Raw genomic sequence first — 16,040 nt, 5'->3', positions numbered from 1 at the left:
TCCAGGGAATTTCCCCAAGCTCTGCCCACCCATACCATTACAGACCTTTTCATTAGCTTCCAGTGTTTGAATGACAGATTCATTTTGCCTGGGTTTAGGGAGCCTCAGAACAGGGGACCATGTGGGAAGAGGAAGAAGCTGAACTTCCTAATACCGTACCACAGGGAATGTCCTTCCTGGAAAGGGGCATAACAAACTGGCTAAAAATCCACATATTGTAATATTTTAATTTGCTTTGTAAGCTTTTCAATGTCTTTTGTTTTAGCTCCACATATGTGAGGTCCTCTTGAACTTGTCCTTCAGTTTGAGATGCTATAACAAGTACCACAGACTGGGTGGCTTAAACAATAAACATTATTTCTTACAATTCTGGAGTCTGGGAAGTTTAAGACCAAGGTAAATTCCAGGTCTGGTGAGGATTGTCTTCCTGGTTTGCAAATGGCCATCTTCTTGTTCTCATTGTATTCTTACATGGCAGTGAAGAAAAGAGAGAGAGAAAAATTTCTTGTGTATCTTTTTAATAAAGGCACCAATTCCATTCATGAGGGCTCCATCCTCATGACCTAATCCCCTCCCAAAGACCCACATCTTCCTAATTCCATCACACTGGAAATTAGAATTTCAACCAAATTTGGGGGGTACACAAACACTCAGCCTATACACTGACCTTATTCACTTCTTAATTATTTTGTGCAGAAATACCTTGTTCCAGTCAAATGTTTTATTTATTGTTATGCAAACATATTGCTTGCCATTTCTATCTCTAATCTTGTATACATCTGGTCTCTGTATGTAATACCCTCTCCCATATGAGAAGGTATTATCATAAACTTACATATATATATATATATAACAATTACAGAAATAATACATTGCTACTACTTGTCATCATAATCATATAACATGGCAACATAAAGACTCCCTCAAATGACCAAATTAGAATGAGTGTTTCATCTCCCATATTAAATCAATTCTATTATATAATTTCCTAAGCTTTCTTAGAAATTAGGTTTATGATCCTATAAATGTAAAGAGGTAGGTTTTTTTCTCCTTCCTCCTTACAGAAGATTACATTTCTGACATTTTTGATGTGGTCTTTATGTAGGAATTTATTACTTGGGAGGCAAAAATGAACATTAAACTATATGATTCATTGTTGCTATTGAAATAAGAGTAGGCAGGGATAAAAAGTAGTTTGTGTGACTCTTCCCCATTAAGAGTATTCAGTATGATCTTATATACATACGTGTGGCCAGGGCTGTCCTCACCCCTTAACCTCTTCTTTTCGGCCTCACATCTATTCATATCAAACTAAAAACTGACTTACAATGGGTAGTAGAGCTCTCTGACGTTGCAGCCTCACACAGTGATGAAAATACAGTATATGATAATATTTAACAATTTGCTTAATGTGGAGAATGATTTTAAAATATGAAAAAGTTTTACCTTCTTCTTAATCTCTAGTTACTAGGATAAGCTGAAAACCCCTAGTTAAAAGTGCTTTTTACAGACAACTTACAGTATTACCGAAATCCTCTGTATAATTTCTTCCAGACCTCTACTAAATGATTTAGTTAATCTAGTCAGGTTTCTAGGATTAAACTCCTGTCATTAACTGTTCCATTTCAAGTTTGCTCAAAACGTGATTGATGAGAAGGTGATGACTTCTAGAAAACATTTTTTCTCTGTCTATTGACATGACCATGTAGTTTTTCTTCTTTAATCTGTTAATGTGTTCAGTTACAATACTAGGTTTTCTAATTCCAACGAACCTTGCATTCATGAAAGAAACATAATTTAGTCACAAGTATTTTTTTGAAGTCAGTTTGCTAATATTCCTATATCCAGGTTTATAAATGAGATTATCCCATAATTTTTTTTCCTTGTACTGTCCTTATGTTTTGTTTTGTTTTGTTTTTTAAATGTTAGGGGTAGGAGTTTATTAATTAATTAATTTATTTTTGCTATGTTGGGTCTTCGTTTCTGTGCAAGGGCTTTCTCTCGTTGTGGCAAGCGGGGGCCACTCTTCATCGCGGTGCACGGGCCTCTCACTATCACGGCCTCTCTTGTTGCGGAGCACAGGGCTCCAGACGCGCAAGCTCAGTAGTTGTGGCTTACGGGCCTAGTTGCTCCGCGGTATGTGGGATCTTCCCGGACCAGGGCTCGAACCCATGTCCCCTGCATTAGCAGGCAGATTCTCAACCACTGCGCCACCAGGGAAGCCCTGTCCTTATGTTTTTAAAAAAATTAATCACTCATTCTTCTCTAGGCATTTGAAATGGCTTAATGTCATAAAAGCCAGACTAGGACTACAACTTTATCTTTTAACTATATAACATTTCAGAAACTGTCCGTAGACTTAGAATTCCAAGTGTTATAAGGGGTGATTGCAATTCGTGATTATATTGCTATTAATTAATAAGGAAGGGCTTCCCTGGTGGCTCAGTGGTTGAGAGTCCGCCTGCCGATGCAGGGGACACGGGTTCGTGCCCCGGTCCGGGAAGATCCCACATGCCATGGAGCGGCTGGGCCCGTGAGCCATGGCCGCTGAGCCTGCACGTCCGGAACCTGTGCTCCACAATGGGAGAGGCCACAACAGTGAGAGGCCCACGTACCGCAAAAAAAAAAAAAAAAAAAAAAGGAAGAATAAAAAGAGCCCCCAAATCTAAAAGAACTAAAAATTTAAAAACCCAGGGTCTCTGTTTCTCACTCTGACACGTTTATTAACTGTGTGGTCTTGAATGTAACAGGAGAATTTTATGTTGAGTTACGCATTTTAAAAATTGATTTTGTTGTTAAGTGTAAAAGATGGACTGACAAGGAAGAGATGAAAACAGATTGGTTAGGAGGCTGTTGCAATAGGCTTAGCAGCAATAAGACTCAAAACTAAGACCATAGTTATGGAGATGAAGAGAGGGTGCAGATGTAGATCTTTTGGCCACAGCGAATCTTCATAATCTTACCCTTACTTCTACTGAAATTTAGACATAGATCCAAGGGGTGGTTTTGTCAGTTACTAGTTTTTTTTTTCCCCCAACATCTTTACTGGAGTATAATTGCTCTGCAATGGTGTGTTAGCTTCTGCTGTATAACAAAGTGAATCAACCGTATGTATGCACATATCCCCATATCTCCCCCTCTTGCATCTCCCTCCCACCCTCCCTATCCCACCCCTCTAGGTGGTCACAAAGCACCGAGCTGATCTCCTTGCGCTATGTGGCTGCTTCACAAAAGCCACCTGTTCTACATTAGGTAGTGTATATATATCCATGCCACTCTCTCACCTTGTCCCAGCCGACCCCTCCCCCTCCCCGTGTCCTGGAGTCCACTCTCCACATCTGCGTCTTTATTCCTGTCCTGCCCCTAGGTTCTTCAGAACTTTTTTTTTTTTTTTAAGATTCCATATATATGTGTTAGCACATGGTATTTGTTTTTCTTTTTCTGACTTACTTCACTCTGTATGACAGACCCTAGGTCCATCCACCTCACTACAAATAACTCAATTTCGTTTCTTCTTATGGCTGAGTAATATTCCATTGTATATATGTGCCACATCTTCTTTATCCATTCATCTGTCGATGGACACTTAGGTTGCTTCTGCGTCCTGGCTATTGTAAATAGTGCTGCAGTGAACGTTGTGGTACATGACTCTTTTTGAATTATGGTTTTCTCAGGGTATATGCCAAGTAGTGAGATTGCTGGATCGTATGGTAGTTCTATTTTTAGTTTATTAAGGGACCTCCATAATGTTCTCCATAGTGGCTGTATCAATTTACATTCCCACCAACAGTGCAAGAGGGTTCTCTTTTCTCCACACCCTCTCCAGCATTTATTGTTTGTAGATTTTTTGATGATGGCGATTCTGACCGGTGTGTGGTGATACCTCATTGTAGTTTTGAGTTGCATTTCTCTAATGATTACTGATGTTGAGCATCCTTTCATGTGTTTGTTGGCGATCTCTATATCTTCTTTGGAGAATGTCTATTTAGCTCTTCTGCCAATTTTTGGATTGGGTTGTTTGTTTTTTTGATATTGAGTTGCATGAGCTGCTTGTAAATTTTGGAGATTAATTGTTTGTCAGTTGCCTCATTTGCAAATATTGTCTCCCATTCTGAGGGTTGTCTTTTCGTCTTGTTTATGGCTTCCTTTGCTGTGCAAAAGCTTTTAAGTTTCATTAGGTCCCATTTGTTTATTTTTGTTTTTATTTCCATTTCTCTAGGAGGTGGGTCAAAAAGGATCTTGCTGTGATTTATGTCATAGAGTGTTCTGCCTATGTTTTCCTCTAAGAGTTTTATAGTGTCTGGCCTTACATTTAGGTCTTTAATCCATTTTGAGTTTATTTTTGTGTATGGTGTTAGGGAGTGTTCTAATTTCATATTTTTACATGTAGCTGTCCAGTTTTCCCAGCACCAGTTATTGAAGAGGTTGTCTTTTCTCCATTGTATATTCTTGCCTCCTTTATCAAAGATAAGGTGATCATATGTGCGTGAGTTTATCTCTGGGCTTTCTATCCTGTTCCATTGATCTATTTTTCTGTTTGTGCCAGTACCATACTGTCTTGATTACTGTAGTTTTGTAGTGTAGTCTGAAGCCAGGGACCCTTGATTCCTCCAGCTCTGTTTTTCTTTCTCAAGATTGCTTTAGCTGTTCAGGGTCTTCTGTGTTTCCATACAAATTGTGAAATTTTTTGTTCTAGTTCTGTGAAAAATGCCATTGGTAATTTGTTAAGGATTGCATTGAATCTGTAGATTGCTTTGGTAGTATAGTCATTTTCACAATGTGGATTCTTCCAATCCAATAGCATGGTATATCTCTCCATCTATTTGTATCATCTTTAATTTCTTTCATCAGTGTCTTATAGTTTTCTGCATACAGGTCTTTTGTCTCCTTAGGAAGGTTTATTCTTAGGTATTTTTTGTTATTGTTGCAGTGTTAAATGGGAGTGTTTCCATAATTTCTCTTTCAGATTTTTCATCATTAGTGTATAAGAATGCAAGAGATTTCTGTGCATTAATTTTGTATCCTGCTACTTTACCATATTCATTGATTAGCTCTAGTAGTTTTCTGGTAGCATCTTTAGGATTCTCTATGTGTAGTATCATGTCATCTGCAAACAGTGGCAGCTTTACTTCTTCTTTTCTGATTTGTATTCTTTTATTTCTTTTCCTTCTCTGTTTGCTGTGGCTAAAATTTCCAAAACTATGTTGAATAACAGTGGTGAGAGTGGGCAACCTTGTCTTATTCCTGATCTTAGTGTAAATGGTTTCAGTTTTTCACCATTGAGAACGATATTGGCTGTGGGTTTGTCATATATGACCTTCATTATGTTGAGGTAAGTTCCCTCTATGCCTGCTCTCTGGAGGGATTATATCATAAATGGGTGTTGAATTTTATTGAAAGCTTTTTCTGCATCTATTGAGATGATCATATGTTTTTTCTCCTTTAGTTTGTTAATATGGTTTATCATATTGACTGATTTGCATATATTGAAGAATCCTTGCATTCCTGGGATAAACCCTGCTTGATCATGGTGTATGATCCTTTTAATGTGCTGTTGGTTCTGTTTGCTAGTATTTTGTTGAGGATTTTTGCATCTATGTTCATCAGTGATATTGGCCTGTAGTTTTCTTTTTTTGTGACATCTTTGTCTGGTTTTGGTATCAGAGTGATGGTGTCCTCTTAGAATGAGTTTGGGAGTGTTCCTCCCTCTGCTCTATTTTGGGAGAGTTTGAGAAAGATAGGCATTAGCTCTTCTCTAAATGTTTGATGAAATTCACCTGTGAAGCCATCTGGTCCTGGGCTTTTGTTTGTTTGAAGATTTTTTTTGTTTGCAGTACGCGGGCCTCTCACTGTTGTGGCCTCTCCTGTTGCGAGCGCAGGCTCCAGATGCGCAGGCTCAGCGGCCACGGCTTATGGGCCCAGTCACTCCACAGCATGTGGGATCTTCCCTCACTGGGGCACGAACCCGTGTCCCCTGCATCGGCAGGCGGACTGACAACCACTGCGCCACCAGGGAAGCCCTGTTGGAAGATTTTAAATCACAGTTTCAGTTTCAGTGCTTGTGATTGGTCTGTTTATATGTTTGATTTCTTCCTGATTCAAGCTCGGAAGTTTGTGCTTTTCTAAGAATTTGTCCATTTCTTCCAGGTTGTTCATTTTATTGGCATATAGTTGCTGTAGTAATCTCTCCTGATCCTTTGTATTTCTGCAGTGTCAGTTTTTACTTCTCCATTTTCATTTCTAATTCTGTTGAGTCTTCTCCCTTTTTTCTTGATGAGTCTGGCTAATGGTTTATCAGTTTTATCTTCTCAAAGAACCAGCTTTGGACTTCCCTGGTGGTGCAGTGGTTGAGAGTCCGCCTGCCAATGCGGGGGACACGGGTTCGTGCCCCGGTCCGGGAAGATCCCACATACCGCGGAGCGGCTGGGACTGTGAGCCATGGCCGCTGAGCCTGCGCGTCCGGAGCCTATGCTCCACAACGGGAGAGGCCACAACAGTGAGAGGCCCGTGTACTGTAAAAAAAAAAAAAAAAAGAAGAACGAGCTTTTAGTTTTAATGATCTTTGCTATCGTTTCCTTTATTTCTTTTTTCATTTATTTCTGATCTTAGCTTTACTTTTTCTTCCTTCTGCTAACTTTGGGAATTTTTCTCCTTTCTTCTCTATTTGCTTTAGGTGTAACGTTTGGCTGTTTACTTGAGATGTTTCTTGAGGTAGGATAGTATTAATATAAACTTCCCTCTTAGAACTGCTTTTACTGTATTCCATAGGTTTTGGGCCGTCATGTTTTCATTATCATTTATTTCTAGGTATGTTTTGATTTCCTTTTTGGGTTCTTCAGTGATCTCTTGGTTATTAGGAGTGTATTGTTCAACCTCCGTGTATTTGTATTTTTTACAGTTTTTTTTTCCTGTAATTGGTATCTAGTCTTATAGCGTTGTTGTCAGAAAAGGTACTTGATATGATTTCAATTTTCTTAAATTTGCCAAGGCTAGATTGTGACCAAGGTATGATATCTCCTGGAGAGTATTCCATGAGCACTTGAGAAGAAAGTGTCTTCTGTTGTTTTTGGATGGAATGTCCTATAAATATCAATTAAGTCCATCTTGTTTAATGTATCATTTAAAACTTGTGTTTCCTTATTTATTTTCATTTTGGATGATCTGTCCCTTGGTGAAAGTGGGGAGTTAAAGTCCCCTACTATGATTGTGTTACTGTCGATTTCCCCTTTTATGGCTGTTAGCATTTGCCTTATGTATTGAGGTATCTAATGCATCTTCTTCTTGGATTGATCCCTTGATCATTATGTAATTAGTGTCCTTCTTTGTCTCCTGTAATAGTGTTTATTTTAAAGTTTATTTTGTCTGATATGAGAACTGCGACTCCAGCTTTCTTGTGATTTCCATTTGCATGGAATATCTTTTTCCATCCCCTCACTTTCAGTCTGTATGTGTCCCTAGGTCTGAAGTGGGTTTCTTGTAGACAGCATATATACGGGTCTTGTTTTTGTATCCATTCAGCCAGTCCATGTCTTTTGGCTGGAGCATTTAATCCATTTACATTTAAGGTAATTATCGATATGTATGTTCCTACTACCATTTTCTCAATTGTTTTGTGTTTGTTATTGTAGGTGTTTTCCTTGTCTTGTGTTTCCTGCCTGCAGAATTTCCTTTAACATTTGTTGTAAAGCTGATTTGGTGGTGCTGAATTCTCTTAGCTTTTGCTTGTCAGTAAAGCTTTTAATGTCTCCATCAAATCTGAATAAGATCCTTGCTGTGTAGAGTAATCTTTTTTTTTTTTTTTTGCGGTACACGGGCCTCTCACTGTTGCGGCCTCTCCCGCTGTGGAGCACAGGCTCCGGACACGCAGGCTCAGCAGCCATGGCTTATGGGTCTAGCTGCTCCACGGCATGTGGGATCCTCCTGGACTGGGGCACGAACCCGGGTCCCCTGCATCGGCAGGCAGACTCTCAACCACTGTGCCACCAGGGAAGCCCTTGTAGAGTAATCTTGGTTGTAGGTTTTTCCATTTCATCACTTTAAATATGTCTTGCCACTCCCTTATGGCTTGCAGAGTTTCTGCTGAAAGATCAGCTGTTAACCTTATGGGGAGTCCCTTGTATGTTATTTGTTGCTTTTCCCTTGCTGTTTTCAATATTTTTTCTTTTGACAGTTTGATTAATATGTGTCTTGGCATGTTTCTCCTTGGATTTATCCTGTGTGGGACGCTCTATGCTTCCTGGACTTCATTGACTATTTCCTTTTCCATATTAGAGAAGTTTTCAACTATAATCTCTTCAAATATTTTCTCAGTCCTTTTCTTTTTCTGGGACCCCTATAATTTGAATGTTGGTGTGTTTAATATTGTCCCAGAGGTCTCTGATACTGTCCACAATCTTTTCATTCTTTTTTCTTTATTCTGCTCTGCAGTAGTCATCTCCACTATTTTATCTTCCAGGTCACTTATCTGTTCTGCCTCAGTTATTCTGCTATTGATCCCTTCTAGAGAATTTTTAACTTCATTTATTGTGTTGTTCATCATTGTTTGTTTGCTCTTTAGTTGTTCTAGGTCCTTGTTAAACGTTTCTTGTATTTTCTCTATTCTATTTCCAAGATTTCGGGTCATGTTTACTATCCTTTCTCTGAATTCTTTTTCAGGTAGACTACCTATTTCCTCTTCATTTGTTTTGTCTGGTGGCTTTTTACCTTGTTTCTTCATCTGCTGTGTGTTTTTCTGTCTTCTCATTTTGCTTAACTTACTGTGTTTGGGGTCTCATTTTTGCAGGCTGCAGGTTCGTAGTTCCCGTTGTTTTTGGTGCCTGTCCCCAGTGGCTAAGGTTGGTTCAGTGGGTTGTGTAGGCTTCCTGGTGGATGGGACTGGTGCCTGTGTTCTGGTGGATGAGGCTGGATCTTGTCTTTCTGGTGGGCAGGACTATGTCCGATGGTATGTTTTGGGGTGTCTGTGAACTTCATATGGTTTTAGGCAGCCTCTCTGCTAATGGGTGGGGTTGTATCCTTGTCTTCTAGTTATTTGTCATTTGGTGTCCCACAGTGGAACTTGCTGGTCATTGAGTGGGGCTGGGTGTTAGCATTGAGACGGAGATCTCTGGGAGAGCTCTTGCCGATTTTTATTACATGTGGCCGGGAGGTCTCTGGTGGACCAATTCCTGAACTCGTCTCTCCCACCTCAGAGGCTCAGGCCTGACACCCGGCCAGAGCACCAAGACCCTGTCAGCCACATGGCTGGAGAAGATGGGCTCTGAGTTGGGTGTCAACCGCTGCCCTGTTGTAGCTCTGTCTCATCTGTCTCCAAAGGTCACCCAGATACATTGGGTTGTTCCACCATACCTTAGAACTTGCACATGCCAGTCTGGGATTTGTAGATGTCCTGATACTCTTCATTGAAATACCTTGCATTCATGATGTGCTAATAGTGTTGGTTCTCTTCAGTTCAGAGACTGGGACAGTCTGACCTTCATGTGACCAAGGCAATGGTCCCAAAGTGATAACATGTCAGATTCCAAGAAGGCTTTCTACAGCGCCTGAGCAGTAGTCCCAAGCAGCCACTCCACTCAGCTGTAGTACTCTGACTGGGGAACTTGGTGGGACCCTCAAACAAGGATTTCTGCCAGCCCTAGATCCTGACTTGCCAACCCAGGCAAGGAGCTGAGGAGAGCGTCTCCTCGCCCCATCTCACTAGAGGAGCTGACACCTGGAAGCTGCTCAGTTTCTAGTTTTTAAATTTTATGCTCTACATAGTTCAGTATCACTAAACATTGCTTTATTCATGCAATATATATAAAAAAGTGTCCATCTTATTTAAGTCATTGTGAAATTAAGTGGGAACTTCTAGATAAAGTTCTTATTTTAATGCCTGAAACATAGCATGTACTCAGTAAATAAAAGGTAGTTATTTTTAATTATGATAAACTATTCAGAGCCTAGATGTACTTAAGCCAAAGTGGAGAGAAAAGGGAACTGAGAGAGGAGGCAGAAAATTTGGATTCTAGTCCAGCTCTGTAACTAGATGGTGATTTATCTTGGGAAAGTTGAGCTTCAGTTTTCTAATTTGTCAAGTGAAGGGTTTGTATGGCTTATATGGGTCTCAACTGTAAGCAGTGCAGGTAAGTAAGTCACAGTAGTTGCCTAGGTAAGAACCGTACTTTTCAAAGAAATTGGTAAACAGTCACTGTTCCTCAGTCTGTGTGATCTGCCATCTCTTTCCAGTTCTTCCTCTCACAGGTTATCTGTCTTAATTGAGTTGCCAGTCATAACCTTGAATTGTTTCAGTTAATCATGTTTCTCTCCTGTACTTGCCTAAACTTTTTAGATGTTCTTCATTTGTACTAGTGAGCTAGTGTGTATCTGAACCTCCTCCACCACTCTTTGAAAGAGGCCACATGGATGACTCCATGGAGGGCAACCTGGGATGTCAGACCAAGATGGTAACAACTTGGAGGACCATGCCAACAGACTGGCAACTCCTGGCCCTTACTTGCTCAGGGTTCTGTTTGTTTTCCTGACTTTCTTGTGTTTTTTTTTTTTTTTTTAAACAGTGGTGTTGGTTCCTTGGCTTCTCATCACCTCTTCCTTGTTCTTTTGGTATTCCTCAACCCCAATAACTAATTGGTTGAATTTATAATGTGAAAGGCTCAGTTATGCTAGAAAAGTTAATTCCTAAGATCTCTGCAAACATAAGGATTTTATTCTAAAATCATGCAGGAAAAGCTTCTTCTAGAGTTAAAATAAGATGGTCAGCTTGATGTTTAATTGAGAATTGATCCCTTTCTTCTTCATAAAAAAGTGTAATACTTATTCAAAAGCAGAGGCAAAGTTGTGTTTGTCATTATAAGAGATATCTCTGAGATTTGAAGAACTAAGATTAAGGAGACTACAATTATTCTCAAAGTAGAAATAAATAGTTATTTAAAATGCATGTTTTATAGGCAAATGGTTCTTAAAAAATGTTCACTTTTGCAAAGATGAGAAGACAAGGTTAAGAGGAAGGTTTTATTGACCTTCCGAGTACTAAAAGACCTCCCTTTATCATTCTTTTAAGAAAGTTGGTGATATTCTAACAGGGCACTAGGCACAAACAGTTTAAAAATTAGATCTGAGAGCCAGGTGTTAGAAGATGAATGCATTATGGTCGAATTATGAGTGTCAGCTACATCTCCTCTTGTCTTAATTAAATACCTCACTAAACCTGCTGGCAGATCTGAGCCACTTCATCAACAGACTCTTCCTCTCATGAGTAATCCCAGCAAATGGGCAATTCTGCTTACCCTCAAGAAGTGTGAGAGATGCCTGTGAGGGTGTGTGTGCTGTGTGCTCCCTATTTGAGGAATGGCATGTGAGGATCAGCTATGGAAATTAGCAGCTTTGGGGTAAGCTGGGTCAAGAGCAGGCAATATATACTCAAATGCTCTCTTAGACAAGAACAAAACATGCTAGGAATATGTAGAACAGGAAGCAGGGTGAGCTTCTGCTACAGTGATCAACAAAACATATTACTGGATATTTTTGGCAGGAGAATATTAAGCTTCCCAGACCCCTGTGCACTTAGCCAATTGATATCAGTTTATGACACTGATGGTAATTTTAGTGGAGTGGCATGATAAGTTAGGCAGACCAGCAATTCATTTCTCTTGGACCACTGCAAAGCCCTACATGGTTATAATTTTCTCTTCACATTTACCATGACCCAGGGTTGCAGCACTCTCATTCTCATTTTGTTCAGTATCAACCATCCAAACGTTAACATTCAGGTAATGGAAAGAGAATGGTTCTTAAGAATTACAAAGTTAAGAAATTTCATCTGCTGAATACAGGATAAGTAGATACAAGTATCTGAATACTACTAAGGTCTATAAAGCATAGAAATTATGGATAGTATTTTACTGTTATTTTATTTAAGAAAAAAATAGTTTCCATTATAATCATCCAATTTAATACTAATATGCAATAGTATATTGAATACAATATGATATATTGTACATGTTTTATTATTTTTTCATTTTAAGAAGTATATCTGTCTCCACAGTAGACCATAAGCTCCTGGAGGGTAGGAGAAAGGGTCTAGCGATAAACCCTTATTCATGACAGGGTCTAGCAATAAACACATGCTAAAAAATGTTAATTGAATAAGCGAATGAAGTATTACCAGATCCCTTTAAAATAAACTAACAAAAATACTACGTGTTAGGCTGTGGAAACCTTATTTCACTCATTTCTAAGTTCTCTTTTCTAAGTTTCTCATTTCACTTGTTTCTAATTGCCACTGTAAAATCTGGGTACTTTTATTTTTTCTAATTTAGGGAAGGAAGAAGAGGCCTAGCAGGTTAATTAATGTGCCTAGTGGCATAGCTAGTAAGAGTTGCACCAGGATTTGAACCCAGGTCTTCTAACTTCATAGTTAGAGTAAGATTTCCACTTAAAATAAACATATTTTGAGAAAGTGTTTGTGTTTTATTAATCAAGAGAGAAAGACGTGGTAATACTACTTTTTGTGCAAATTCGAAGGTAACATTATATATATAATGGCTCTTGGGAACTTGATACTTTTAAAATGCTATGGCCCTTATACAGTGAAAATCTTTAGTTACTTAGTTGTTGTTTTATATAAAACAGGTTTGGAGATAACAAGGACCTACTCTGTAACACAGGGAACTATATTCAATATCTTGTAGTAACCTATAATGGAAAAGAATCTGGAACAGTATATATATGTATATATAACTGAATCACTTTGCTGCATACCTGAAACTAACACAACATTGTAAATTAACTGTACTTCAATTAAAAAATGATTAAAAAAAACAGATTTAGGCAGAAGAACCTGCTGATTCCAAGTATGAGCCTAGGAGAATGGGCTGAGTCAGAACTCACTAACCTTTTCAAAATGGTCTGGGAACACTTTCTGCCAGCTAGACCGCAGGATGAGTCATCCAAAGGGAAAAATCACCCACTGTATTTTATTAATGGGAAATTTGTCATTCTGCTTTTAATTGAAGGATTAAAAGGGAGAAACAAGAATACTTCATATTTTAATTCCTGTGTGATTTAGGGTTCCAGGCTTCAGAGATTTCTCCCAGGCACACAAGGATGGCAAGGCTTGGTCAAGAGTCACTGCCTTTGCTTGGTTCCCCCCACCCCCTGGCCCTGAACCGTACTGTGAGACAAGGATTTGTGTGCATGTGGTTTATTCAAAGGCACTCCAGGAAACAGCATTGGGAGTGGACAAGTTAGACAGGGAAGGATAGGAAACCAGCAGTTTAGTATCAGGCAAGTTACTTCTCTGGTTAAACGGGCCCTTGTTCCCTCTGAGGAATTACAGGAAGGCCTGTTGAAGGTGCACTTCAAGTTATTCCATCCGAGGGGCAAGGAAGCTGAGGTGTACTGTCCACCAATCTCTCTTTCACCGTTGATTGATGGCTACTTCTGAGATAAGTAATTGGTACTTCCTGCTTGCCTGGAGTGGGCCAAGCTTCTCTTATGATCAGAAAGACACAGCTGTTTTTAGTGATCAGCTTTGGGTGTGCAGAAGTGAATGCTAAGGGTATATGGAGCTACATACCTATGAAGGGAAAAATAATAATGCCCAACAACATCTTTAGCACTTTACATTTACAAAAGATTTTTTTTTTTTTTTTTTTTTTTGCGGTACGCGGGCCTCTCACTGTTGTGGCCTCTCCCGTTGTGGAGCACAGGCTCCAGACGTGCAGGCTCAGCAGCCATGGCTCACGGGCCCAGCCGCTCCGCGGCATGTGGGATCTTCCCGGACCGGGGCACAAACCTGTGTCCCCTGCATCGGCAGGCGGACTCTCAACCACTGCGCCACCAGGGAAGCCCTACAAAAGATTTTTAGAAGCAATACCTGATCTTAGTTTTGATTCTTACAACCATCTTGTGATATCAGGCCAAGTACTACTATTTTTATTTTACAGAAGAGGAAATGGAAGCACAGAGAGGTTAAGTATGCTGTCCACTCATATATCCATTCACCACTTATGGATGAAAGAAGAGGGTAAGTGAGATTATCTAAGAGAAAGAATTTTCTTTTAATCCCATGGAGACTATGTACCACATAAAGGGACTATTAAATTATCAGTTTTTTTTAAGCTTTAAACAGTTGACTATATAGTTTACCCTTTTCCTACTTAGCAGAGGAGTGGGGATGGGGAATCAAAAGGAAGACCACATCATCTAAAGATAAAATGAAAACATTATTATTTGCTCTTCACTTCCAAAATGCACTGTGATTTAACATTTTCAACTCTTATATATTCATGTTCTTTAAAATATCAACTTTTTTAACCCTTACAAATGGGGACATCAAATTGGCCTTTACCAAATCCTCTTCATTCTACCTCTGTAATATTTCTAAATGCCTTTTGTCCTATCTCCCTTGCTATCACCATAGTCCAGATCCTTTTTTTTTTTTAACCTCACATGGACTAAATCTTCTAATTTGTATACTCAATTAATGTCTTCCCATTCCAGTCCATCTACAGACTTGCTGCCATGTGAATTTTACTGAGAACACCTCATATCTTGCCATTTCCTGCTCCAAAATCTTTTTGCCTAAAGAACAAATTCTGTGTACATCAAAATGGGATTTGAAATTTTTTTGACAGGGCCTCAGTCCACCGGTAGATCCCTCCAGGATCTTTGGAACAGTGTATATGTCCCCCTATTGCATCTTTGTACTGGCTCTACTTCCTGGAAGTTCCTTCCTTTTCATCTGTATAGGCCCCTATACTCTGTAAATTCAATCTTTAGAACAAATGCCACCTCTTCCAGAAAGCCTTTCCTGATATGTTCAGGCAAAAATTATTTTTACTACCTAGTCTCAGCATTGTTTGCATGGTCAATATCAGTGTATCTGTCTTATTCCCCCATTAGACTGTATCTTTTACAGTGACTTGCTCATGACAGACGTTCAAAATATGTTGATTTTTTTGAATGATTAAAGGGAGGCAATATATCTTTTCAACTATAACACCTAATTAGTAATGTTAAACATCTTTGTGTTATTTACTATACATGGACACTGAATGATTTTTTTTTAAAATTTTTGGCTGCATTGGGTCTTCATTGCTGTGCGTGGGCTTTCTCTAGTTGCTGTGAGTGGGGCTACTCTTCGTTGCAGTGCGTGGGCTTCGTATTCTGGTGGCTTCTCTTGTTGCGGAGCACGGGCTCTAGGCACGTGGGCTCAGTAGTTGTGGCTCGTGGGCTCTAGAGCACAGGTTCAGTAGTTGTGGCACACGGGCTTAGTTGCTCCGCGGCATGTGGAATCTTCCTGGACCGGGGCTTGAACCTGTGTCCCCTGCATTGGCAGGCGGATTCTTAACCACTGCGCCACCAGGGAAGTCTGGACACTGAATGATTTTTAAGAAACACAAATTAAATACAAATAATTTCTTATGCCATGTAGTACATCTGTAAATGTTGTTGCCGATAAGTTAAACAGGGATGTGTGAAAAGTCATTGCAGGATCTAACAGTTGGAGTGGATGCCAAGGCCTATAAATACCTAAAGAGAACTCTTGAAGACTGAAGGATGCTTTTAATGGCACACATTGTTCCATGTAGATTATATAAATGCATGGTTTTAAATACATAATTAGAGTCTTGTTTGTAGTTCTGTACCCACTGGATCTTAGCAGATTCTGTATTTTCAAACCACTTGAAAAGAAACAAATGAAAACTTATATAACATGAATGAGTTAATATTTTTAACCTGATGTATTTTTTTAATGGAAAAGATTCTTCCTTTGAATCATCATAGGTAATATTTATTCTGATCATGAACATGTATTAAACATAATAACCTGTAATTTCTGACAGGTGAAACAGGATTGGATTTCACATATTAAAATAGTTTGATTTTCCATCTCTTTGAAATTTATTTGAAATGCAGACATTCTCATTGATTTTTGTTTCCACAGTCTACATTCCAAGGACACTGCATATTTTGGATACAAATAGTGTTTTCTTTCTTTTCAATTCTTGTCTTTGTGCAAGAGGAAAGTTTGGATGGCC

Source organism: Lagenorhynchus albirostris, chromosome 3 (assembly GCF_949774975.1).
Source record: "Lagenorhynchus albirostris chromosome 3, mLagAlb1.1, whole genome shotgun sequence".
NCBI lineage: Eukaryota > Metazoa > Chordata > Mammalia > Artiodactyla > Delphinidae > Lagenorhynchus > Lagenorhynchus albirostris.
This window is presented reverse-complemented; position numbering follows the sequence as displayed.